Below are 25,689 nucleotides of genomic sequence, written 5' to 3'. Positions count from 1 at the left end.
GTTCCCTGGGCTCACTTCTGATTGGTTATTTCCTTCACTTCTGACCGGTTATTACTCTCACTTCTGATTGGTTATTACTCTCACTTCTGATTGGTCCACTTCCCTAACTTCTGATTGGTCCATTTGTAGTACTTTATTTGCATGGAGCTCACTCCTGATTGGTCTATTTCTACAAATCTTGTTCCTGGTTGGTCAACTTCTGTTGTACTTTATTTGCATATGATGTTGCAAAGTGTAAAAGTGGCAGCCTATAAAAGGCCTGTGTAACCTCGTAGACGGGGTGCAGAGTTTGGAATGTTAAGTGTTTTGGACTGTGTGGCGTAATAAATCTTGAGTTCTCTAACTCTTCCAGTACTGTCTGGTCTCTCGGCCGGATCCAGGTTGTTGTCACAGCTGAGCTGTAACACCGAGTTGTAACCTTTTTTTCCGCAACAGTGGTAGTCAGTAGACGTTAAGAAAACAAAGTAGAAAGACTTTGTGAAGCTGCGGGAGTCGTCCAGGGAGGCGGAAGGGGGCTGTTCTAGGCTGGAAGTGTTCGGTGTGCGCAGAGGTGGGTGTGTTTTGAAAGTACCCTTTTTGATACGGGTTACAGGAGAAATAGGGTTTTTGGTCTCTGCAGGAAGAAAAGGCAGACGTGCCCTTCCTGGAGCTGGCGGGAGTGGGTCATGGGAGGTGGTGAGCGAGCGTGCCGGTTCGGGGGGCTTGGCAACCCCTGCCGGGCGCCCAAGCGCAGGTATCAAATTGGTCACTTGAAAACAAGGGTGGCAAATGTCACCCACTAGTGCAAAAGGCTGAGTGTCAGCTCCAGCCTTTGTAAGGAGAGTATCCCCCAGACGCGCTAATGCCTCCGAGGTGACCGGGGCCCCCATTGCCCACGCCTCTGGGACATAGGTGGCCGTCCCCCCAGGGGACGCCGCTGTGGTTACTGAGGTGCCGACCCCACGGGCCCGATGCTGGTTCGTGCTGCGCGCGTCGCAGCCTGGCGCTGCCAGCGCTCCTCCCGCCAGGAAGCCGGGGTAGCGCTTCCCGGGAGGAGAAGCGGAGACGAGCGGAGCCCCACAGCAGGCCTGGGGTCCGGAACGAGCACGCGTCTCCACCAGACACTGAGGAAACAGCGTCCGGGGGCTGCAGGAGATGAAGGGTGTGCTGCCGCAGAGCTGGTGGCGGGGCGAGCTCCGGAAAGCGGGGCGGGCTGGCGGGGCTCGGCTCTGAGGCGCCGAGTCAGGTGGGAAGTGAAAGGCGCTGTGGGCCTGAGCCGAGGGCGTCCTCGGTGACGTTCGCCAGGAACGCTTCCGTGGCTTCTGTGGGTGTCGGCGTCCCAGCCGTGCGACCCAGGCCCCGAGGACTCCGAGGTGAGGGGGAGGGGCCGCCCAGGGCCGGGACTCGGCGCTCGGGCGTCTCTACGCCAGGCCGCGCGGAGGCCGGGACCCGCCCGCGGGGCTCCCCGCGCGGAGGTGGCGGCGAGACGGCCTGACGGCCGCGGCCTTTCCCCGAGCACCGCGGCTGGTCGCCTCCCTCTCACCACGCCGGGCAGCACGTCTAAAATCACTCTTATTTTGGCCCGTTTCCTGGATGTTAGTCTCCTGGCTGGGCCTTAGGGTGTTAACACTAACAACAAAATGCTGTGTCATCCTCGGGCTGGCTCAGCGATTCGGACGGTGAGTGAACGTTCATCACGCTCTTGGGGCGGGTCCGCCGCGTTCGCGTCCTTCAAGGACGAGAAGAAATGAAATGGCTCCCCGGGAACCACCGACACGGCGTGGCTGTTGCAGGGCTTTGTCCCCGCCCGGCCCCTGTGGGCCACCTGCTTCTCCTCTTCCTTGTTTTCTCACTTTCTACATATGAGCGCCTGTAGGAGAGGCCAGGTGGATCACAGCACCCGCTTCTGGGAGGCTCTCGCCCACCCACCCTGGTCCTCCAGGTACCTGAGCGTGAGGGTCTTCCAAACCTGGCCTCACGCTCTCACCAAATACCCTTTCATCTCCTCCATTGAGGTGTCTCAGAACCGCTTCAAACCCGCGCCCCACACTGGACTGACCGTGTTCCTCCTGCTGCGTTCCCACCTCAGGGAGCGGTGCCACTGTAACCGCCCAGGGTTCTCAGACCCGTTAATCCACAGAAATTGGCAGGAGACCAAATGGGAAATCCAGGCCAGGCTTTCCTGGGACTCGGGCTGCATCCCGAGGGAGCGAGAACAAGAAACAGGTGCCAATAGTTCCTTAAATGTGGTGAGGGTGGGGTGGGCCGGAGGGCTGGCTGGGGTGGTCTGCCCGCCCCTTGGTGGTGCCGGGAGCAGGGGTCACGTGCAGGACCCTGCTGCTGCTCCTGACACTTAGAGGTGGCACATGGGGTTTTGGTCTTTTTGTTTTGAATCTGGTTCATAATTTGCTCCAACGGTGCCAGTTTTGTATCCTGTTGCTGGAGGAGGAACGGGTTCAGGTGCAAGCCCTGTGGACAGGGTGGTGGGTCCCACCCGGCTCCCCACCACCCCTTCTGCCCTGCAAGCTGGAGATGCGGTGGTCATCCGTGGCCACGGTCACTCCTCGCCCCGCAAATGCTCAGGCCGCACTTTTCTGCTCCTTTCACTCCTGTGCTGTCTCATCCATCTCTTTCCGTTGCCACCACTGTAGGCAGAGAAACCATCTTGCACCATCGGGACCCCTGCAGCGGCTGCCTCCGAGCCTCTCCAGGCCAGTCTCTCCGCTAAAGCCAGTGAGCCAATGAGATGAACACCTGATTGAGTTACCGCCACCTGAGATCGCTGAGGGCTTCTCTCTGTTCTTACAGAAACGACCACCACACTCGATCAGGCCGTAACTAACAATCGTGGTCTGACTGCCCCACACATTGACTCCGCTGCAAAGAGGACCCGAGCCTCAGGCCGGAGCGCCGGCAGGCTAACGTCTTCATTCCGCCTGGGGAGACCTGAGCAGAAGACCCAGCCAGCCAAGCCCAGGCTCCTGATCCCCTGGAAATTGTGAGCTGGTAAACATTTGTGTTTTAGCTGCTAAACTTGTGGTGACTTGTCACACAGCAGCAGACATCTTGTACACCCGTGCCAGGCTCTCCAGAGTACTGACTCCCATCTTTGCCAGTCGAGGGGAGCGGTGCAGGGGAGGGACTCTGGGGAGCGGGGAGGCCCAGCCAGCTTCTTGTGCAGGTTTCACCCACTCAAGACATGTAGGCAGAGATGGTAACTGAGCCGTCGGGGAGGATCAGGCACTGCTCTGGGCTCGAGGGATGCAGCAGTGCGTGGCCCAGACTCCAGCCCTCCCAGAACCTGCACAGTCACCAAGGGGGACAACGATGATTGTAAACAGTCATACAGCACACAACTCTGGGCAGAAGGCCGCAGGTCCGGGTCCGGGGGTGGGGATGGGGCCAGCAGGACTGTGCGTGCTGGACGATGGGGTGCCATTTCAGGCGGGAGGTAAGAGTGGGGCCTGTGGTGGGGTGGTGCTGGGGTAAACACCTGAAGGAGGTGAGGGAGTTGTTACCTGTGGTCCTTGGGAGAAAGGGCATCCCAAGCAGAGAAACTTGTGTGTGTTTAGCAGGTGAGGACGCTTGTAGGTTGGAGTGAAGTGAGAAGGCTGAGGAGAGATGGCGTGTGGGTGTGTGTGGGGTGTATGTGTGGTTGGTGTGTGTGTGTGTTTTAAGGATGTGGGCTCTCGCTGTGAGTGATATAAGGGAAGATTTCACAGTTCTAAGCAGACAACCGATGCGACCCGACTTACATTTTATGAAGCTCAGTGTCATCTCCCTGTTGAGGGCAGACTCCAGAGGGCAGGGAGGAGAAGAATGGTTTGGAAGGCCACACGGTGATGCAGGGACGAGGTGGCAGTGGCTTACATGGCTTTGGACCGAGGGGGCGGGGCTGGTTTCTGGAACCCCAGTAGTCCTGCTGGTGTCCAAGGACAACTTGCGTCACTCTTTCCTGAGACTCCTTGGGAATCCGCAGTGGAAGGTGGGTTAGTTTTATTCTTTCCTCATTGCTGCCTGGAACTTGGTTTTTTCAGAGAATCTTCTTTACTTGTCTCAAATCTGCTTCCAGCTCACACAGCTTTTCCAGGCCTAGCGGTGCTTCTGTAAATGATCATCTGAACCAAGGCCTCACTGACGTGACGTTGGATGCTGTTGCCGAGTGTGCTGGGACTCAGGCGCCAACCTGTACAGTCGTGGGCAGACTGGGACAGACGGCACAACTGCTGTCTCCACTCCTGCGCCCCTGTCCTTTGTGTTTATAGCTTGTAAAAAAAAGTCCCTTTAGAGTTATTTTAGTGGTATTTAAGGCAGAAGCAAAAAGAAGTTGCAAAAAAAAAAATGCATGTATTTGGCTTGTTTACTTAGCTAAGAGGTTTTTGTTGTTGGCTTTGTTCAGAGGATGATTACATACTATGTTTTACCAAATGAATTTTCCTCATCTATTGAGATGTTAATACAATTTTCCAAATTTAAAGTATTTTGATTATTTCATCTGATTGACTTTAAAAATTGAAATGTGGTTGGTGTACAGTATTATGTTAGTTCAGGTGTGCGACATGTAATTTGACATTTGCATTTGTTACGAAACGTCCAAGCTGGTAAGCATAGTGAGCATGTGTCCCTGTACAAAGTGCTGGTGCTGAGTGACCGTATTCTCTGTGCTGTACAACCCATCCTCCGTGACTCAATTACTTTATTATAACTTGGGGTTGGTACCTCTTTATTTCCTTAACCTAGTTTCTTCCCTGCCCCTTCCCCTCTGGAAACCTCCGGTTTGTTCTCTGCATCTTTGAGTCTGTTTTCGTTTTGTTTTGCTTGTCTGTTCGCTTGTTTTTTAGATTCCATGTGTAAGAGATCATACGTGGTCTGCCTTTCTCTGTGTTACTTCACTCAGCATAATAGTCTCTAGATCCACCCATGTGGATGTAAATGGCAAGATTGCATTTATTCTGTCTGAGTAATATTCCACTGCGTATACATCGCTGACGGGCACTCAGGCTGCTTCCATATCTTGGCTATGCTAAGTAATGCTGCCATGAGCATTGGGGTGCATGTGTCTTTTTGAATTAGTGGGGATATTTCTCCGGGTAAATACCCAGAAGTGGAATTGCTGGATTATGGCATAGTTACATGTTTAGTTTTTGGAGAATCTCCATACAGTTCTCCACAGCGGCTGTACCAGTGTACATTCCCACCGGCAGTGCACAGGGCTTCATTGTTGCCACATTCCCTGCGGCCACATTTTACTTGGTGTCTTTTTGATGACAGCCTTCCTGACAGCTGTGAGGTGCCATCTCACTGGTTTTGATTTGCATTTGTCTGTTGCTGAGTGATGTGGAACATCTTCTCATGTACCTGTTGGACATCTGTGTGTCTTCTTTGAAAAAATGATCCTCTGCCCATTTTTTTAATTAAGTTGTTTTTGATGTTGACTTGTATGAGTTCTTCATGCGTTTTGGATGTTAACCACTTACTGGAGATGTTTGCAAATACCTTTTCCCATCCAGTAGGCTGCCTTCTCATTTTCTTCGTAGTTTCCTTCACTGTGCAAAAGATGTGTAATTTGCTGTAGTCTCAGATCTAAAAAAAACTATTGCTAAGGCTGATGTCGAAGAGTACTGCCTGTGTTTTCTTCTAGAAGTTTTATGCTTTCGGATCTTACATTTAAGTCTTTAATCCATTCTGAGTTTACTTTCGTGCATGGTGTGAGAAAGTAGTCTAGGTTGGTTCTTTTCCATGGAGCTGTCCAGTCTTCCTAACACCATTTACTGAAGAGCCTGTCTTTTCCTCACTGTGTATTCTTGCCTCTTCTGTCATAGGCTGATTGACCATATAAGTGTGGGTTCATTTCTGGACACTCCTGTTTCCCTTTGTTGACCCATGTGTCTGTTTTTGTGCCAGTACCATACTGTTTTGATTATGATAGCTTTGCAGTATAGTCTGAAATCCAGGCACACAACGTTTCCAGTTTTTTTGTTCTTTCTGAAGGTGGTTCTGTGTATTTTGCACTTACACACAAATTTTAGAATTACTTCTAGTTCTGTGAAAAATGCCATTGGTATTTTGGTAGGGATTGTACTGAATTCATATATTGTTTCCAGTGATAACGGTAATTTTACTAATGTTAATTCTTCCAGGCCGTGAACCTGGTATGGCTTTCCATTTGTTTGTGTCTTCAGTTTCTCTCATCAGTGTCTTACAGTTTTCAGAGTACAAGTCTGTTACCTCTTTGGTTAGATTTATTCCTAGGTATTTTATTTCTTTTGATGCAACTGTAATGGAATTGTTTTCTTAATTTCTCTTTCTGATAGTTTGTTATCAGTGTATAGAAAAGTAACAGATTTTTGTATGTTAACTTTACTAAATTTATAGTTCTAATAATTTTTGCTGGCATTTTTAGGGTTTTCTGTATATAGTATGTCATCTGCAAACAGTGACAATTTTACTTCTCTCCAATTTGGATTCCTCTTACTTCATTTTCTTGTCTGATTGCTGTGACTTCCAGGAGTGTTTTAAATAAAAGTGGTAAGAGTGGGCGTCCTTGTCTTATTCCTGATCTTAAAGAAAATGCTTTCAGTTTTTCACCATTGAGTGTGATGTTAGCTGTGGGTTTGTCACATATAACGTTTATCATGTTGAGGTATGTTACCTCTATACCCACTTTGTTGAGAGTTTTATTTCATAAATGGATGTTGAATTTTGTCAGAAGCTTTTTCTGTATCTGTTGAGATGATCCCATGACTTTTATTCCTCAATTTGTTAATGTCATCCCCTCACATTGATTTGCAGACAATGAACGATCCTTGAATACCTGGGACAAATACCATCCGATCATAAAGTAGGATCCTTTTAACATATTGTTAAGTTTGGTTTGTTTAGGGTTTTTGCGTTTAAGTTCACCAGTTATGTTAGGCTGTAACTTTATTTTTGTAGTGTCTTTACCTGATTTTGGTGACAGGGTAATGCTGGCCTCACAGAATGAATTCAGAAGTGTTTCTTCCTATTCAGTTTCTTGGGCTAGACTGAGAAGGACAGACATTAAGTCGTCATTAAATTATTTGTGGAATTCCTCTGTAAAGCTGTCTGGGCTTGTACTTCTGTTTAATGAAGTTTTTAAAAAATTATCATTATTACTGACTCAATTTTATTAGTGTAATCAGTCTGTTCACATCTTCTTCCTGACCTGGGCTTAGAAGATAGTTCATTTCTAAGAATTTATCTATTTTTTTCTAGGTTTCCAATTCATTGATGTTTAATTTTTAGTAATCTCTTATCCTTTGTATTTCTCTTTCACTTCTAATTTTATTCATTTGGGTTCTCTCTTCTTCGTGATGAGTCTCACAAAAGGTTTTCAATTTAATTTTTTCAAAGAGTCAGCTCTTAGTTTCATTGATTCTTTTCTAGTTTTTAGTCTATAATTATTTCTCTAATTTTTATGATTTCTTCCTTCTCCTAACTTCAGATTTTGTTTGTTCTTTTTTAATTTCATTAGATGCAAAGTTAGGTTGTTTATTTGAGATTTTTTTAATTTCCCAAAATTGGCTTGTATTGCTATTAACTTCCCTCTCAAAATTGTTTTTGTTGTGTCCCACAGATTTTGGAGTTTTGTGTTTGTTTTCATTTTCAACAGGCATTTTCCAGTTTCCTCTTTAATTTCTTCAGTGACCTACTTGTTGTTTAGTGCCACGTTCTCTAGCGTCCACGTGTTTGTGTTTTTGCTGTGTTTTTTTTTTTTCTTACAGTTGATTTCTAGCCTCCTATCACTGTGGTCAGAAAAGACACAATATCATTTCAGTCTTGTCAGATTTACTAAGACTTGTTTTGTGGCCTTGCATGAGCTATCCTTGGGAATGTTCCATGTGCACTTGGGAAACAATGTGTAGCCTGCTTTTGAATGGAATGTTATCTATATAACTCTTTAAAGTCTGTTAGGTTTAGTGGGTCATGTAAGGCCAGTGTTTCCTTACTGATTTTCTGGATATGTCCACTGAGGTAAGTGGGGTCTTAAAGTCTCCTACAATTATTATTATTATTGTAAGCCAGAGTTCACACTTCATTAAGGTTTCCTGAGTTAGTCATGTTCTAATTTATCGTGACTGGTGTTTTCAGAATACTCCAAATTTCTGTCTCACCTTTACATGTACTGTCTTGAATTACTTCTAATGTCCTAATCCGTTTAACTGTAATTCTGTATTAGTTTAAATCTCAGAGGGCAATCTAGTTTCCAGATTATTAAAGTGAGAAAGAGACAACCTCATTGTGTTTCATAAGAGTTCTAATTTTTCTTCCTTTAAAAATTTTATTTGGTCCCATTTGTTTATTCTATTTCTATTGCTTGCGTAGACTGTTCTAGGAGAACATTTTTGAGATGTATGTCAGATAATGTTTTGCCCATATTTTCTTCTAGGAGGTTTATTGTATCTTGTCTTACATGTTTTAAGTCTTTGATCCATTTTGAGTTGATTTTTGTATATGGTGTAAGGAAGTGTTCTAGCTTCATTGCATTACATGCTGCTGTCCAGTTTTCCCAACACCATTTGCTGAAGAGACTGTCTTTATTCCATTGTATGTTCTTGCCTCCTTTGTCAAAGATGAGTTGACCAAAAGTTTGTGGGTTCATTTCTGGGCTCTCTATTCTGTTCCATTGGTCCATATGTCTGTTTTTGTACCAATACCGTGCTGTCTTGATGACTGTAGCTCTATAGTATTGTCTGAGTTTTGGGGGACTTGTTTCTCCAGCCTCTTTTTCTTCAGTAATGCTTTGGCAATTCTGGGTCTTTTGTGGTTCCATATATATTTTATTATGATTTGTTCTAGTTCTGTGAAATATGTCCTGGGTAATTTGATAGGGATTGCATTAAATCTGTAGATTGCCTTGGGCAGTGTGACCATTTTAACAATATTGATTCTTCCAATCCAAGAGCATGGGATATCTTTCCATTTTTTAAAGTTGTCTTCAATTTCCTTCATCAATGGTTTATAGTTTTCTGTGTATAATTCTTTCATCTCCTTGGTTAGATTTATTCCTAGATGTTTTATTACTTTGGGTGCTATTTTAAAGGGGATTGTATTTAACTATAACCATATGTCAAATATTTTAGAACTGGTTGGCCTACATAATAGGTTTTCTTTCATTATCTTAACATTTCCTTTTAAACTTTTGTTTACTGCAGTGTTTCCCAAACTTAGGTGTGTATCAGGATCTCAGAGAGCCAAGAAAAAACACAGTTACAGGATAATTAAGGAAATGTCTAGGTCTTTGTATTTTTATCCAGATCCCCAGGTATTTTTTTTCTTAAATTAAAAAAAAAATTACTAAATAAGGAAATACTCTTTTTCAGATTAAAAAACAATTATTTCCCATTATAGGTTATTGCAAGATATTGAATATAGTTCCCTGTGCTATAGAGTAGGTCCTTGCTATTTATCTGTTTTACATATTGTAGTGTGTATCTGTTAATCCCAAATTCATAATTTATCCCCCCTCCCTTCCCTTTTTCCCTTTGGTAACCATAAGTTTGTTTTCTATGCCAGTGAGTCTATTTCTATTTCATAAATAAGTTCACTTGTACCATTTTTTAAGATTCCACTTGTACCATTTTTTAAGATTCCACATATAAGAGATACCATTATTTGTCTTTGTCTGTCTGTCTTACTTCACTTACTATGATAATCTCTAGATCCACCCATGTTGCTGCAAATGACATTGTTTTATTCTTTTTATGGCTGAGTAGTATTCCATTGTATAAATATACCACAGCTTCTTTATCCAGTCCCCTATCGGTGGACATTCAGTTTGCTTCCATGTCTTGGCTACTGTGAATAGTGCTTCTATGAACATTGAGGTGCATGTATCTTTTTGAATTAGAGATTTCATTTTTCCTGAATGTATACTAAGGAGTGCGATTCCTGGATCATACGGTAAGTTCCCTGCTGTTACTGTGTCATGGTCTATTTCTGCATTAATGTCTGTTAACATTTGCGCTTGTGTACTTGGTGCTCCTATGTTGAGTGCATATGTATTTGTAATGACTGTATCTTCTTGTTGAGTTGATCCCTTTATTATGCAATGTCTTTGTCTCTTGCTGCAGACTTCACTTGTAATCTGCTTTGTCATACACAAGCTTTGCTCTCCTAGATTTCTTTTTGTTTCCTTTTGCATGGAATGTCTTTAGTCTGAAATGAGTCTTGTGCATAACTAATTGCTTTTATCTTGCTGATTTCAAGATCCTTTATTTATCTTTAAATTTTACCTTTTTAATTATAATGTGTCTTGGTTTGGATCTTTCTGGTTTTCTCTTGTGTGGGAGACTGTGATTCTTGGACCTGGATGTCTGTTTCCTTCCCTAATTTAGGAAAGTTTTCAGCTGTTATTCCTTAAAATAAATTCTCTGCCCCTGTCTGTCTGTCTCCTGGGACGCCTATAATGCAAATGTTAGTATGCTTGATGTTGTCCCAGAGGTCTCTTAAAATGTCCAGATTTTAAAAAATTCTTTATGATCAGCTTGGGTGATTTCCACTATTCTGTTTTCCAGTTTATGATCCATTTCTCTATCATTTAATCTACTGTCATGTATTTTTTATTTCAGTTATTATAGTCTTCAGCTCTGTTTGGTTCTTCTTTATATTTTCTAAATCTTAGATGAAATTCTCATCGTATTCATCCAATCTCCTTCCAAGTTTGGTGAGAATCTTTTAGTTCTTTTTATGAGGTTTTTGTTTTCCTTTATTTGGAAAATATTTCTCTCTCTCTCCATTTTACTTAATTCTCTGAGTTCTTCCGTTGTGTCAGGCAATTGGTTACATTTCCTGATCTTGGAGAAGCAGCCGCTGTGTAGGAGATGTCCTTTGGGACCAGCAGCTTCTCCTCTGGTAACCAGAGCTGTCTGTGCCAGGGGTGCCCCATGTGGGCTGGGAGGGCCCTTCTGCTGTGGCCGGGCTGTCTACTGTAGGCATGCTGGACAGTGGGGGTGGCTTCCCACACTGTTGGCTGCACGGTCTAGTGGGACATGAGGCTGCTGCTGGCCCACTGGTGGTGAGTCTGGTCCTCACTGCAGCTGCCTGGGCAGCCCAGGGCGGGGATGGGGAGCATGCAGGGTTGGTACCAGCCTACTGCAGGGTGCGGTCAGGTGTCCCCGCAGTTGTCTGCATGTCCTGGGTGGGCAGGGGGCCTGAGGGCTGGTGCATGACCACTGAAGGGTCTCATGGGGTTCCTGCTCAGTTGGCTGTGCAGCCCAGGGAGATTTAATTTGTTAAGTATTTAAATAATACTGTATTCGTAGAAAAAAATACAACTTTAGTTTCTGATGAAAAAAAGTGTATGTTGCTGGATTTTTTGCTAATGTATTATTTCAATTTTTAATCCATTTTCCAACAAGATGTGATTTCATACTGTCTTGTTTTTTAAAATCAAGCCTCTGTTAGTTTCATAAAGTGGTTTTATAAATTTGAAGTTATTTGCTATTTACAAATTGGATATAATTCACCTGTGAAATATTTGACCCTGAAGTTTCTGTTCTGGAGAGTATTTAGTGGCTCAGTTTTGTGATGGTTGCGGGACCGTTCTCGTCTTCTGCTTCTGCCTGAGTCAGCTTTGGAGTCCGTGCATCGCTAGTAGGCCAGCCGTTTCTCTGACGCTTTCACAGGCGTTGGCGCAGAGTTGCTCATGCTCTTCTCTCCCTAGATTGTGTGATTGGGTCTGTTGTCATTCCTAGCACTGTTCATCTGGGCCCTATCTCTATTTCCTTAATAATACAGGAAGTTTTGCCCCTTTTCTTAGCTTTAATTTTTCTATTCTTTTTACTGTAATTAATTTAGCTTAGCTCACCAACCTTAGGTCTGTCTTAGGTCTGTCTGTCGTCTCCAGTATCAGTGTTTGTCTCTTCCGTTCTCAGTAAGTGCTGCTTGGCCTTCTAGCCTTGGGCGACACCTGGCTTTGCTTTCTGTTCTCTGTGCCCTGTGAATCCCTGAGAACTGAAACTCAGGCGCTCAGGCTCAGCAAGTCAGGGGAGGCCTGTTTCAGGGTCTTAGGTTCCTACTTGCACATTGTTTTTAGTTTGTGAATGTGTCTTCATTTCTTTCCGGTTCAATGATAACGTTAAAGAGGCATTAAAATACGTTTCAGTTTCTTGACTGATTTCCGTGCAAGTTGGGGTGGTTGGGGCTGCAAGCTTCTGCTGCTAGGAATCCTCTTGCCTGCGCCTCTGATGTTTAAGAAACTTGAACCTACTTGGCTTCTGGTCTCATGTGAAAAGGACAATAACTTTTCTATTTTTGTTCAGTTCTTCAGGTGAAATTTCATCACCTGATTTTTTTGGAACCTATGATGCTACTTAACTTATTAAAAACATGATGTCTAAGTGTTTGGGACACTGTTCCTGGCCCCACTATAAACCTCTGGCTCTGAGAACTTGTCATCAAGGCCAAATTCAACTGTAAGCTAGCCAATAAGCACTGAAGACTTGTTCAGCTTTGCTACATGGGCCCCAGCCCTCACCCGTGACCCCGGCTGGATGTAAGTTAATACAATAAAATCACCGAAGTAGGCAAGACTTGGGTTCTTTTCACTGGGGAGTCTCACACCCTGCGGGCATCTGCAGATGCAGACGGGGGCAATGCAAAGCAACGGCAGGGGCTGGTGCTGGGGGCCCACGTGTCTTCTTCCCAGATGTTTGTGCAGCTCCGTTCCCACCCGGCCGAGATGCTGCGCTGTGTTTGTATCACAAAGCGGCAGCACGGAGCGACCACGGGACAGTGATGTCACCGAGTGCCACATCGTGCGGCGCCCAGGACTGGGTGTTCAGCGTGCATCACATGACAGGAGGGAGAAGTCGCACTTGGCTCTTTCTGGGGCAGCTCAGAGATGTTATGGAGCCTTCTTAAGTCTTTCTTCCTCTTGAGAAGAACTCTGTGAGGCAACTAAGGATGAACAGTATTGACAGTCTGTAGAGGAGACCAAGGCTTGGGGACGTGAAGTGCCCTGCCCAGGATCACACAGCTGCGACATGGCAGAGATGGCGCTCGGGTCCCCTGACACCCGCTCCCTTTCCTGTACGGCGAGTCATGGGAGACCTTTTCGCCAAGAGGTTTGCCATTCGTAGTTTCTGTTAGTTCGTGGCCACAGCAGCAGGCGTCTGGACTCGCGATTAAGCTTTTGCTTTTGATAGTGGGCTCTCTGGTCACAGCGTCAGCCGTCGCCTTGGGGCTGAGACTTGCAGGGCACTCATGGGAAGGAGCAGGGCCCCTGGAAAGCCTCACCCCAGCACCTTGCAGACCCTGGCAGACCTGCTGGTTTTTTCACCCTAAGCTCAACGAGAAGCTGGCCAGTGCTGTTGCACTGGGTTGCGTGTCGAGCTTGTTAAATGCCAGTTGTATTTCTGTGTGTGTGCCGCAGCCTGCAGGGACTGGGCGGGGTTGGGGGGGCTCAGTTAAGAGTCCTTTGCTGTAGTCCAGGTGGAAAACTTTGATTAGGGAGAGTCAGTGGAGATGGAGGAAAACAAAGATTTCAGAAATATTTTCTTGGGGGAAAAAAACATGATACGCTGATTGGGAGATACAAGGGGCTGGCTGAGGAGAAGAAAAAGGCTCCTGAATTTTTCACACATTGATGACGGTGACTCCGTCCGCTGGGCTGACGAGCAGGCAGAGCAGAACCTCAGGAAGTTGTCTGAAACCTCAGACTGTCCCCCCACCCCGACCCCGAGTTTGACGCCATGGGTGGGGGCCTGGGTGGGACCCAAGTGGGACCTGAGACTGAGTTTCTAAGAAGCTCCCAGGTGGCACTGAACTGCTGGTCTACCAATCAGATGTCAGCTGAAGAGCAGATTTTAGAAGAAAAATCTTGAACGCAGTTCTAGCTGAGCCGAATGTAACACACTTAAACTCCTTTCCCCTCCTTTGGCTCTGAGGCTGGGGGAACATCTCACCACTTCTCCTGGGGAGGGGCATCACGGGATAGTAGGAAATGCGTGGCTGGAGGCTTAGAAATCCTGAGTTCACATCCAAGCTCGCTCTTTTCCTCAGGGTGACTTTGTGACGATTACAGTCTTCATAAGTACCAGTTTTCCGCTCTATGAGGTCGGCATGCCCGTCGTGTGTGTGTGGCCATGTTTTAACTGCCACGTGCGCTGTGAACACTGCTTGCTGTCTGCCCGCCCTCCGTCCCAGGTGGAGAGAATGGTTTCACGCCTGCTCAGGGATGCGGTGCGTCTTCGGCCACTTTCATCTTCGGGCTTAGAAGCCTCAAAGGGCAGTTCACTCAGGTCTGTCCCTAGAAAGAGCTGGTTTTGGCTTTGCGCATTTTAGTGGCTCAGTCAGCAAACGTTAATTTAATTGGCTAAAACATCAGGTTCTTTAATACAATTAACCAGCATTCTCATCTCTTATTTAACCTCTTCTCTAGAGCTTAATAGGACAAAACTTCCTCTTCCCGTCTTCAACACCACATTATCTTTGAATCATCCTTGATTGAAAAACAATATAGGGGAACTGGCTTTCTATTGTCAACCCCACCCCCATTCAATGGCCCTGGAGTTGCACTTTGAAAGGTAACAGTTTGTCTTGATACTTACAATTTCAGTGTGAAATATACCTATATATGTGTGTGTGTGCAAAATCATAAAATGTGGTTTTAGTTTTAACAGCTTTATCGATACTGATTTTTCTGTTTAATTCTGATGTTTTGTCTGGGTCTATGGTACATACGAAGAACGATTATAATATTGACATCTTTCTAGTTAATTCTATTTGATTTCTGAACTTGCAAACAGCACCTTCACTTGACTCCAGTCCTAATACAGTGAAGTGAGTACAGAAATCAGGCTTGGAAAGGGCTGGGCTGCCACCTGGGTGTCAGCACATTCTGAAATTCAGGAAGAGTGATGCCGTGTATCCGGGCATCAGAGGATGCTGCCGGCAGACACGGGTCTCACTCAGCCTTCAGGGGATGGTGCCCATCCTTTCCCTGAACAAAAAGCAAAGCGAAATCCAGAGAGAGCAGGATGTCCTTCAGGAGGATGGGCACTTGTGCACGAGGTCAGTGCACCGACTGACACTGCTGTCAAGTGTATCCAACAGCACAGTTTTGCTTTATGTGAGTGAAGGACTGTAAGATTACAGACAAAAATTATTCAAATAATTTGCAAGCCACCTGGACCGTGGACATCTTAGAAACATGATTTACCCCCGGAGGGAACGGGGGCGTCTTTGCCAGCGAGCATCCCACGTGAAGTCGATGAACCCAGCCCCATGTGTGGCCTCCCCTGGGGTCTGGCTCTCCCGGCGTCTGTGAGCGGCACAGTGCCTTTCCTCACGAGAAATCCAGCACCTGCGATGTTTACCGTCGGGCCACCTGTCCTGCCCCTGCAGCCTCAGGTCTGCTGTGTGCTCCCCGTTCCGGGGACTCCTTCCTTTCATTTTGCCCTTTGGATTTTCCAGATGGCGCGTCTAGCACTTTTTTTAGTGTTTTAAGCAGACCCTTGCCTGCAGCGTTGCTTCTCAGTGCACTGGATTTTATCACAGAGTTAAAAATAGTTATAAGCTGAGTGGAAGTTAAGGTATTGGGCTAAAGCCGAGTTGACTCCAAGCCTCCAGACTCACAGGAGCTCAGTGGTCGCTTTAAACGTTCGTGTTTGTGATCGTACAGGACTCGGGCCTCTGTGAAATCAACCTGAAAGCTCAGCTCTCGGGTCTGAACGCGGAGGTAACTGGGTGTGTGAACATGGTCGGTTCTGTCCACCCTGAGCCCAGAATCGGAAAGGCCAGTTTCAGCCCAGTGTGTCCATAACTTACTGTTCGTAAGGATTTAAAATGTTTTCTTTTGTTTTCTCTCTGCTGTGGTCTCTTTTTAACATCGAATCAGCTGATAACTAAATATTTTGATGTGGAAAATTCTAATTTTATTCATAACATTTAGTAAGCTTCATTGCCTTCTCTCCCCTCCTCAATAATTAATTTACATTTGAAACAGCAAAAAACTGGTCCAAAAGCACCTTTTTTTTTTTTTTTTTAATTGGTGGTGGTGGTTTTATTTTTGTCTTTACCGGTTTGAATATGCCAGGGCAACCCGAACAGCTAATCATTTATACAGTTATGCTCTATCGGAAAGTTCTTGTTAACTGACCATCAGGCTGTTTTTCTTTTGTTATAGTTTCATTCATTTCGGTGGATAATATTCTTAAAAAGACTTTACTCTTCTGAAGCAGTGGTCGGTAACCTACCCTAGGCGAACTTTCTGTGTAAACTGGCACAGTCACAGTGGAATTATCTTAGCTGAATCTACATTTTCTTAGCCTCAGGACTCCGTGATCTCACTTGCCTTTCTTAGGGCTGTTTAATTATTGTCTCTGAACAACCGTGTTTGTGGGACTCAGCAAATTACTTGGGATTCGTGATTTTACTGATTTTTGCCTCCTTCCCTCTTTTTTTTTTCTTTTCTTGTGTGGGTGGGTAATTAGGTTTGTTTATTTATTTAAAGGGAGGAACAGGGGGTTGAGCCCAGGACCTTGTGCGTGCTAAGCACACGCTCTACCGCTGAGCCATCCTCTCCCTTCTCTTCCTCCTAAGAAGAGTTTTGGAAAGTAAGATGAATACGTCGTCTTAGTTTAGCTCTTTTTTAAAAGCACCTTTCACATACATAGAGGCAATAAAAATACGGGTCTGCAACCTGTCATTTGCAATTCCGAAGTCCAAAAGGCACTGGGGAACCATTTTTCTGTGTGTTTGGCTGCCACTTGGAGGCAAGCCTGCCGGGCTCCCAAGGTGACAGACAGCTGCACCTGCCCTGGGCAGGCGGGACCCCTGGCGCGGCTGCCCGCACGGCTGGGAGGGACGGTTCTCCTTACCTGGGGCTCCCGGGCCTTCAGGTGCCACGGGATTTGCAATATATGCACCCTGGGTCTTTTCTGAGAGCTGAAGGAGGTCTGAATTTGACCCATGTGAAATTCAGAGGTTTTGGGGGAAGGGTTTACAGGCTTATATGTTGAAGTAAAGTTGAATTTGGGCTTTTGAAGACAGTGGTCGTGCTGGGTTAGTTTCAGTATAAGTGAGGAACTGTCAAGAACAAAACCACTTCTCGAGCTGTGGCAAAACGCTGGCTTTGCTTCCTCACCATTTCAGAGAGGGTTAAATAATATCAGGAATTCAGAAATTTTAAAATAGTGACGTGTGAACCAAGCAGGGTCCCTCCTGGTATTAGGGCTTTGTCTTTGACCGACTGTCTTAACCTCTTTTCGGATCAGACCGGCAGGCTGCAGAGTGACCTGAATGTCACAGAAGTCCCCAGGTGAAGTCATGATTCCAGAAACTGAATGTTCAGCATGGGAGCAGGGAAAGGAAAAACCCCAGATGATTAATGCTTAACTTGGTGGTGGTTCCGGGACGGCGAAGGCAGGACTGGCCCGAGTGAAAGTGTGAAGGGGAAGCTTCTGACTCATGCCCTCCCAGAGTTTACTCTGCAAACCCCAGAGCCCCATCTTGCTTCTGGACTGATTTACTGTCCTCGCTGCTGACTAATTGCCCCTGAGCTTTACCTTCTGATCACGATGCCAGCCGAGGGGGGACTCCATCCACGGACAGTTACAGGGTAAAGGGTGGTGCTTGGAGATTTAAGAACGAAGCCTTCAAGGAATCAGCCCCTGATGGTGGAACGAGCAGAACGAGGTGGATGATGTGAGGGAGAACCGACGTCTGTCACCTTCTCATCATCCAAACAGACAGCACCAGCCGCCTCTGGTTCATCACACCTGCTCTGTGTTCTGGAAACAGACTTGACTGACTCGCTCTGCTTTGGTTTTCCCTTTCTACACGTCTTTAAATATCTATCTACGGAAATGTATATGTGAAAGTATGTCTGTGGAAATGTAGACACATGGAAATATGTATATGGAAGTCTCTTTTGCTTTGCTTTAATGGAATGCTTCAAAAGATTAAATGAGTGGCAAGAGACTGTTTACAACAGGTAAATTCACCCTGGAGTCTGGAGTACAGGGGGTCGATAGGAGCTCTTTCCCAAGGTTAAAATACTGTTCTGAAAATCCGTCTCTCAGACCGTCTTTGTGCTTCTCCTGAGTTACACAGTTAGAGGAAGAGGAGGTGTGTTACGGTGGCCAGGTGAATATTTGATTTCTGTCGCTTCCAATACTTGTTTTCATTTGTCTTTCGCATGCTAACAGTTTGCCATCTGTATAATCATAGCTGCTGTCCAACCCTACGCCAGGGTTCCCTGACGAACTGGAGCACTGTCGCAGATTCTCGGGACGGCGCTGACTTCACACAGCAGAGGGGCAGGCGTGTGTGCGTGCAGCTCAGAGCTTCACGGGGGCGGGTGTGTAAACGGAACTCCTCAACCACCTTGAGTTGATTAAAGCAGTTCCTTTCTATCCGAATGATTATAAGTGGAATATCCAATAACTGGGAATTTTAAAACAAGATTTAACACTGCTTTGTTTCTGTGATGACCTGGAAGCAGCTATGAAAGAGGCTGAAACTTCTAGAACTGTTTACCTACACAATGGATTCATGGCATATGCGTATTTAACTGGCAGACAGTCAGATAGCATTCAGGATTTAAGAAGAGAGAGAGTGATGGAAAGTAATTTAAATAATGTTAGCAACCAAGTCAGGGACTTGTCGCTGCGTGCAGAGCCCAGACGAAGCGGTAAGGGCAGAGTCACATGACCAGCGAGGGCCGAGGCGTGGGGAGCACCTAAGGGCAACGACGGGCCCCGCGGACAGTCAGTGGAGAAGCGGGGCCTGAGCCCCACGGTGGCAGGGACGTGGATTCAGCCAGCAGCCTGCAGGGGCTTGGGGATGAACTCGTCCCTAGAGCTGCCAGCAGCGAAGGCAGCCCTGCGCCCGCGCTGACTGCATCCTCGTGAGGCACGCGGACTTCACAGAACGTGTGTAAAAAGGAGCCCTCTGGGGGCACAGCGGTCCTTCCGCGGGGCTCTGTGCTGGGAGCCGCACTCGTGGACTTCGGGGCTGTAGGCGTCTCAGCGCGACCACTTCCTACAAGCAGGCAAACCATCCTGCGGCCAGTTTTCATACAGGTGTTAATTGTGCATATTTGTTACGTGTCAAAAATTGTAATCATTTTAGCTCAGAAAAGTTGCACTTTAAAATCTGTTATTTTTCTGTTTCCTATTTCTTACTGTTTATCACTTAGACTACAAATATGCTGAAGTGAAAGGGATGGAAAATGAGATTGACGCACATGATGGGGAGGGAAGCAAACCCCTCCGTGTTTTTGGAATAAAATGAAGGAATTAACATAAACCTAACTTCAGCACCTTAAAGATACATTCCTTTAATTTGTTTCGTTTTGTTAAAATTATACATTCACTGAGCTTTAAAAAATCAAGCAGTCCTAAGGCTTTGCAGAAAGTGATGGTCAGTGACTCCGTTCTCAGAAGCAGCTGCTGCAGGTTTCAGCTGCTCATTCTTAGATGTAACGACTGTTCTGCTTGCTTCTCTGTTTCTGAATTATGCTCCTATTTTGCTATTTTTTTCCCTTTGGTTGTTCCTGGTTAAGACAGTGTCTATGGACTTTCCTTTCTGAAGATGAGGCTTCAGATCTCTCATACTCATTCCAAATACGCCAGCACATCCCCATCCAGTCTCCAAAACCAGTATAGCATGATTTTGAGAGAAGATACCCAGTGTTTACTTCATAACTATTACAAAATGTTACAACTGAGGCTTCTTGGCTGACGGCGCTCCCTTCTCGCACACTGTTTGTGTTTGTTACATTAGTGTAATATCTCTGCGTATTTATGGTTTGTTACAGCTTGTAACGCAGGTCCAGGCTCTTACAGAAGGATGCTCTCTGCATCAAGGAACCTGCGCCCCACCCTCCTAGAGCTTCCCTGCCCGCGGCCAGCCCTCCCTGACCCCGCGCAGCCGGCTTCCCTCCGGTCTCACTGTGCTGCGGTTTCCAGGGAGCTGCACTCACTACTGTTGGAAAATCCCTTCCCCTCCTTCCTGTTTCACATCCCATGCCCTTTTCCTGCTTTGAGTGGCTGCTGAAATTTGGATGGGCCCTCCTGTGGCGGCTTCCTCAGAAGAACACCCGGGAGGAGGCCGAGGATGGACACGCGCATCAGGGTTGCGTTGGCTACTTTTTGACGAGCAGTCTAGGTCCTGGGTGAGGCTGCTTGGTCCGCGACCCCATGTCCTGCAGGTGTGGGTGTGTGTGAAATCCAGTTCTTCCGTAACCACCTCGTTCTCTGTTTATTCTCTTTCTCTCTTACTAGGCATTGAGCTTAATGGATCCTGTAACAGCCGTCTCCTTCTTTGCTTCCATTTTACATCTTTCTTTAGTTCTGCTTTCTAGGAAATTTTACAAGACGGTCTTCCAGTCCTTCTACCGGACTTTTTGCACGTGCTGTCAAATCTTCATATGCCAGGGGGTCTTTTTGGCTCTTTGAATCCCCTTCCTTTTCAGGTGAATTCTCATTCTTGTTTTAGGGGTGCAACGTCTTCTCTTACTGTCCTGAAAATACCGTATTTTTGAACTTCTCTTCAGTAACTTTTGTCCTACAGGTATGAGTTTTTCTTCCCTTTTGTCTGGTTGTGTGTCTGATTTTCATAGTGGAGGCTGTTCTCAGGCACCCGGAAACCCTGCCCCTCAGAAGCTGACTTGAAGCTCCACGTAAGCGGACAGGCTTCCCTGCGTGTGCGCGGCCCTGAGGGTGGTTGGCCTGGGTCGGTCTGGCCGAGCTGTTCCACCAGGGATGCCCCAGATGCAGGACCAGGATGTCTTCCTCTTGAGAGTCTCATTCTTTGTGGGGAAAGTCCTACAAAATTCCACCTGCGGGGTTCGAGTCCATCTGCACTGATTCTCAGGAGGGAGTTTGGAGAGTCACCTTCTGTGTGTGGTGTCTTCAGTATCCCCTGTGCTGCTCCAGGTCTGTGCCTGCACCCCAATTCCTGAGACCCAACCTCTCCTAGAAACAAAGCTCCGGGTCTCTGACTCTGTGAGAGGGTCCATCGCCCTTCCTGTTATAACAGGTGAGGAAATGACCTACAAGAAACATGACTGCTGCTCAAGACTTTCACAGGACACTTCTGCTCCAGCCTCCCCCCACCCCGACTTTCCAGGGCACGTGGTCCCCAATTGCTCCGCATTTCTCGGACTCTGGCCCAAGTCTGCCTGCCTCTGGGCTTCTGCAGTGGGTGATGGGGACAGCAGGTGCAGGAACCTGCCCTTCATCCACAGGCTTTCCTGCTTCCGACATTTCATCACCTTTCCTTCGGTTTCATTGGTCTTGTTTCCTTGGGATTAAGCCTTCCTGACGTCCCTTTACTGTCACTTCTGTGGGGTTTGAGAGGGACCAGTAATCTGCCATGTTCAATGGGGTCCCAGTTTATTACACCATTAAAATTCTCGCTTCTCATCCCCCACCCCCCACCACCTCCTGCCCACTCAACATGGAAAGGAGCAAATATTCAGCATTTGCTGAAGTAAGAGCTATGTCTTCTGACTCCAGCAGAAATCCAGGAAGCCTCTGTATGGGATGAGAGAACAGCGTTCATAGGATGGGTCCCCCAGCTCAGGAAGCACTGCCTGGCGAGTATGTGGAGAAGTCGGAGGGAACATTTAAAATGTGACCGACCTAAAACGTCATCGTCTGTGACAGTAGGACTGGGGCCATGTGTCCTCAAGAAATGGGCCCTCTCCCAGGCCATCTGTTTCAGTCTGTGGGCGCTGGTCCACCCTCAGCCCTGGGACCCACTGCTCTCTGCCTCGCAGATCACACTCTGTGCCAACATCTCTGCTTCCAGGCGTCCCTGGTTCACAGTCAGCTCTCACTGTTTGGAGGCCGCGTCCACCTAGCAGTCACCTGGAAAGCCTTCAGGTGGTTTAGCAGGTCCTGCATGGGTAGCGAAGGCCATCTGAAGTCTCACATAGGAGACACCTGTAGTTGTACATCTGCTGTGACATAAACGATAGGTCAGTCTTACAGGCTGATCAAAAGTCATTCATGTCTGTGAGTTCTGAATAAATGAGCTTAAGGGGTACTGAGGAGTGATAAACTCATCTAAACAAAAAAATTAAAGAGAGCCTCTGATAGTAAAGAGCTCATTACTATTTGCACCAAAGCTCACACAGCAGCAGTAGCAGGTTGCTAACCGCTGCTAAGCTGCCTGCCAACCTTGCTTATTTAGAACTTAGCTGAGGGCAGCTGAGCAGACGTCAGGCATCTCCAAGGGGCCCCAGGAGACGGTAAAACGTTTTATCGTGAAGATTTTAATAAGAGGGCCTTTCAAACTCTCACTCGGGGTCAACTCTCTTGTATTTTGCACACAATTCAAACAAGAATTTTCTTCTGACTCTAAAGCTGTGTAAACAGGAAGAGACGAAGTGCACTGCTGTGGGTAAGTGTCCTGATAAGAGAAAGCCGGGTGGCTGAAAAGACAGAAAACAGAAAGTCTGTCCTGAAACAAAACAAGACCACCAGAAGGGACCAAGTGGTGCTGAGTTCGACTTGGAGACACCAGCACGATCTTGCATTTAGCTTCACGGGAAACAGGTGGAGAGAGACGTAACTGCAGGTGTGCGTGTTTCAGTGGGTGTGCACATGGATGTTTCCTGTGTTGTTGGCGGAGAGGGCCTGGGAGCAGCCACACACCAGTGGCAGCGAGCTCACCCGGGACGCAGAGCTTGGTTTCTCATGCTGTTCTCCTGCACAGGGAGCCAGGGTCCCGGTGGCAGTCCCAGGGGTTCAGGCTGGGGCGGTGAAGGGAGGCCGGCTCTCTGGGGTGAGGCGCGGGGCTGCAGGGAGACCCTGTGTTCCCCTGCAGGCGCAGAGGAGGCGGGAGCTGCTCGGGACGTCTGGAGTCTGTGTCCAGGGCTGGGGCTGACCGTCTGCATCACATCTGGTCTTTGGGGACAGTGCCCATCCACCAGCAGCAGGTCCCGACCCCCTCTCCCCCGAATCTTTCAACAGTCCTGCAGGCCACGGGCCCTGTGTTAACCCCCTTACATGAGAATGCTTCGAAGGGCTTCTACGTCCTCGACCAGAGCCAGACCAACCAGCCAACCCAAAGCACTGAAAGGGACCGAGCCAGCCAGCCAGTCAGCGAATCTCCCTCAGTGACTGCTCTGTCCCTCAGTTTCCCTGTCACCCACAGCTGTGGGAACAGGTGGCGGGAGCTGCCAGGATGCCAGGGCACTGCCCCAGTACAGATGCCCTGAAGGAGGGAGGCTGTGAGCTGGGCAGGGCCCACCTGTGGGTTCAGACCTCTTCAAGTCAGGAGGACCCTGATTCTCCAGTCTGCCTGGGTGGTCATCTCAGCATCATTGCTTCACCCGCATCTGGATGTCTCCTTTCGGGGAACCGTGCTGCTCACGCTGAACGTGCAGAAGCAGGGGGTGGGGGTTCAGGCTGCAGCTTCGTCTTCCCTCCTGGTCTCATCAGGTGGCATCCACAGCACGAGCAGTGAACAGCGTTCACGTGCACAAGGGGCTAAGTCTGGACAACGACCAGTAAGAACCCCCTTCCTGTGGTCAGCACTAAGTCAAAATGAGCAATGGCTCCCACCACAGGCATGCCCAGGGACAAAGCAGTGCTTCGGACGGGGGTTGGGGAAACTGTCCCCGTGGTCTGAGCCACAGTTGGAGACGTATTCAGTGCCATGGGGCCGGCCACCCCCGTCCCAGCCAGTGTCGGCCGCGTGAGGCCCCCAGACACCTACTGCCTGTGACACGCAGAGTCGGGAAGGGGCTGTGTCGTAGCTCAGAGCTCGGTCTGGGTCGTCCTACTGCAGTGGCTTTACCGTTCATCTTAGCGTGAGTTCATCTTCATTTCTTTTGTTATTCAATAATGGTTTTTCTTTTCTTCCGGGTAATTTTTTATTGAGCTGTAACTGACATACGACAGTATGTGAGTTTCAAGTATGCAAGAAAACGACTCAGTATCGGTAGATATTGAGAAATGATCTGAGTCTGCCTCACATCCATGTCCTCGCATAGTCTTTCTTTGATGATCTGCTTCTAAGATCTTCTCTTGCAGCAACTTTCGAATGTGCAGCACGGTGTCATTAACGACAGTCCTCAGGCTGGACCGACACCTCCCCCAGGGCTCACGGGTCGCATAACTGGAAGTTTGTACCTTTGACCCCCTTCAACCATTTCACAAAATTTTGCAATAAACTTTTTTAGCAGCTAATTTTTAGGAAGGAAGACAGAAAGGAGGGGTGAAGGGTAAAAACATACCACAAGAGGATACGTTTAAAGAATAAATTAAGTTCTTTCTTTCGGAAGGCGATGAGCAATCTGCCCTGTCCACAGGGCTGCCAACATTTCCATTAACAAAGGTGACCTGGTGATGTCACATGGCCCGTGAAATCCACAAGTCACAATCTGCCAGGAAAACAGTCACATCCACTTCAAATGTTAGCAGCTTTTGTATAACTTTAAATAAATTCAGACATAAAATGTTGTCCAGTCTCTGCACAACCTGCGCCCAGCTTCCTCTGATGTTAGCAACTTACACACTTGTGAACTGACTATCGAAATAGTGTTTTTGGTAATCGTTAGGCACTGTTCTAACCCTGTTTCTTTTATTAATTTTTATCAGAGTTTTTTAAGTTAAAAAATGACACCATTTTTAAAGGTTACCTTCTGTTTACAGTTGTTACAAAGTATTGCCTATATTCCCTGTGTTGGGCGTACATCCTTGAGCCTGGCTTGACCCCCGACCCTTTGTCCCTCCCACGCCCTCCCCACTTGCCCTTCCCTCTGGTGACCACTCGTTTGTGCTCTGTGAGGCTGCTGCTTTTGTTGGTCGTATTCACGTTCACTCGTTTGTTGTAGTTTTCAGATTTCACATGTAAGTTGCATCATACTGTATTCGTCTTTCTCTGTCTGACCGCTCAGCGTCATGCCCTCCATGTCCATCCGTGTTGCTGCGAATGGCAGGACTTCACTATTTTTCGTGTTGCGTGGTATCCTGTTGTGTGCGCGCACACCACGGCTGCTTCATCCTGTCCTCTGCTGGTGGGCACTTAGGTGGCTTGCGTGTCTCGGCAACTGTAAACAGCGCTGCTGCGAACACTGGAGGGCGTGTGTCTTTTCTACTTAGTGTCTTTGTTTTCTCTGTGTATATACCCGGGAGTGGAATTGCTGGATCACATGGTAGTTCCTTTTCTAGTGTTTTGAGGAGCCCCCATGCTGTTCTCCACAGTGGCTGCACCGATGTGCATCCCCACCAGCCGTGTACGAGAGGTCTCTTCTCTCCACGTCCTCGACAGCATTTGTCACTTGTGTTCCTTTGATGACAGCCGTTCTGGCAGGTGGAGGCGACACTGTGGTCTGGATTTGCGTGTCCCTGAGGATTAGTGCTGTTGAGCGTGTTTGCACGAGCCTGGTGGCCGTCTGCATTTCCTCTTTGGAGAGATGTCTGTTCAGTTCCCCCGCCCACTTTGTGTTTGGATTGTGTGCTTTTTGGTGCTGAGTGGTGTGAGCTGGTTACATGTGCTAGGTGTTCACCCCTTACTGGCCACATAATTTGCAGATATTTCCTCCCGTTCAGGAGGCTGTCTTTCCATCTTGTTGATGGTTTCCTTTGCTGTGCAAAAGCTTTTGTTTAATTAGGTCCTGTTTATTTATTTTTCCTTTATTTCCTTTATGTTAGTAAATAGGTCCCAAAAAATCCATAAATAAGATTGATGTCTAAGAGTGTTCTGCCTGTGTTTTCCTCTAGGAGT

The 25,689-nt window shown here is 47.2% G+C and overlaps 1 long non-coding RNA gene across 3 annotated transcripts in view; it reads left to right on the top strand.

The window, feature by feature from the left end:
- The first annotated feature begins 295 nt into the window (after positions 1-295).
- The window catches only part of LOC116668861, a 59,478-nt gene continuing 34,084 nt past the window's right edge, over positions 296-25,689 (top strand). Inside the window, exons 1-3 of one of the 3 annotated variants that reach the window (XR_004326078.1) lie at positions 296-550; positions 2,788-2,985; positions 17,220-19,250. This is a non-coding gene — a long non-coding RNA (uncharacterized LOC116668861). Of the gene's footprint in view, positions 551-2,787; positions 2,986-17,219; positions 19,251-25,689 lie in introns of those variants that run through there. The other 2 variants (XR_004326079.1, XR_004326077.1) reach the window with 2 other exon arrangements.

Source organism: Camelus ferus, chromosome 15 (genome assembly GCF_009834535.1).
Source record: "Camelus ferus isolate YT-003-E chromosome 15, BCGSAC_Cfer_1.0, whole genome shotgun sequence".
In the NCBI taxonomy this organism is placed as follows: domain Eukaryota; kingdom Metazoa; phylum Chordata; class Mammalia; order Artiodactyla; family Camelidae; genus Camelus; species Camelus ferus.
This window is presented reverse-complemented; position numbering and strand designations above follow the sequence as displayed.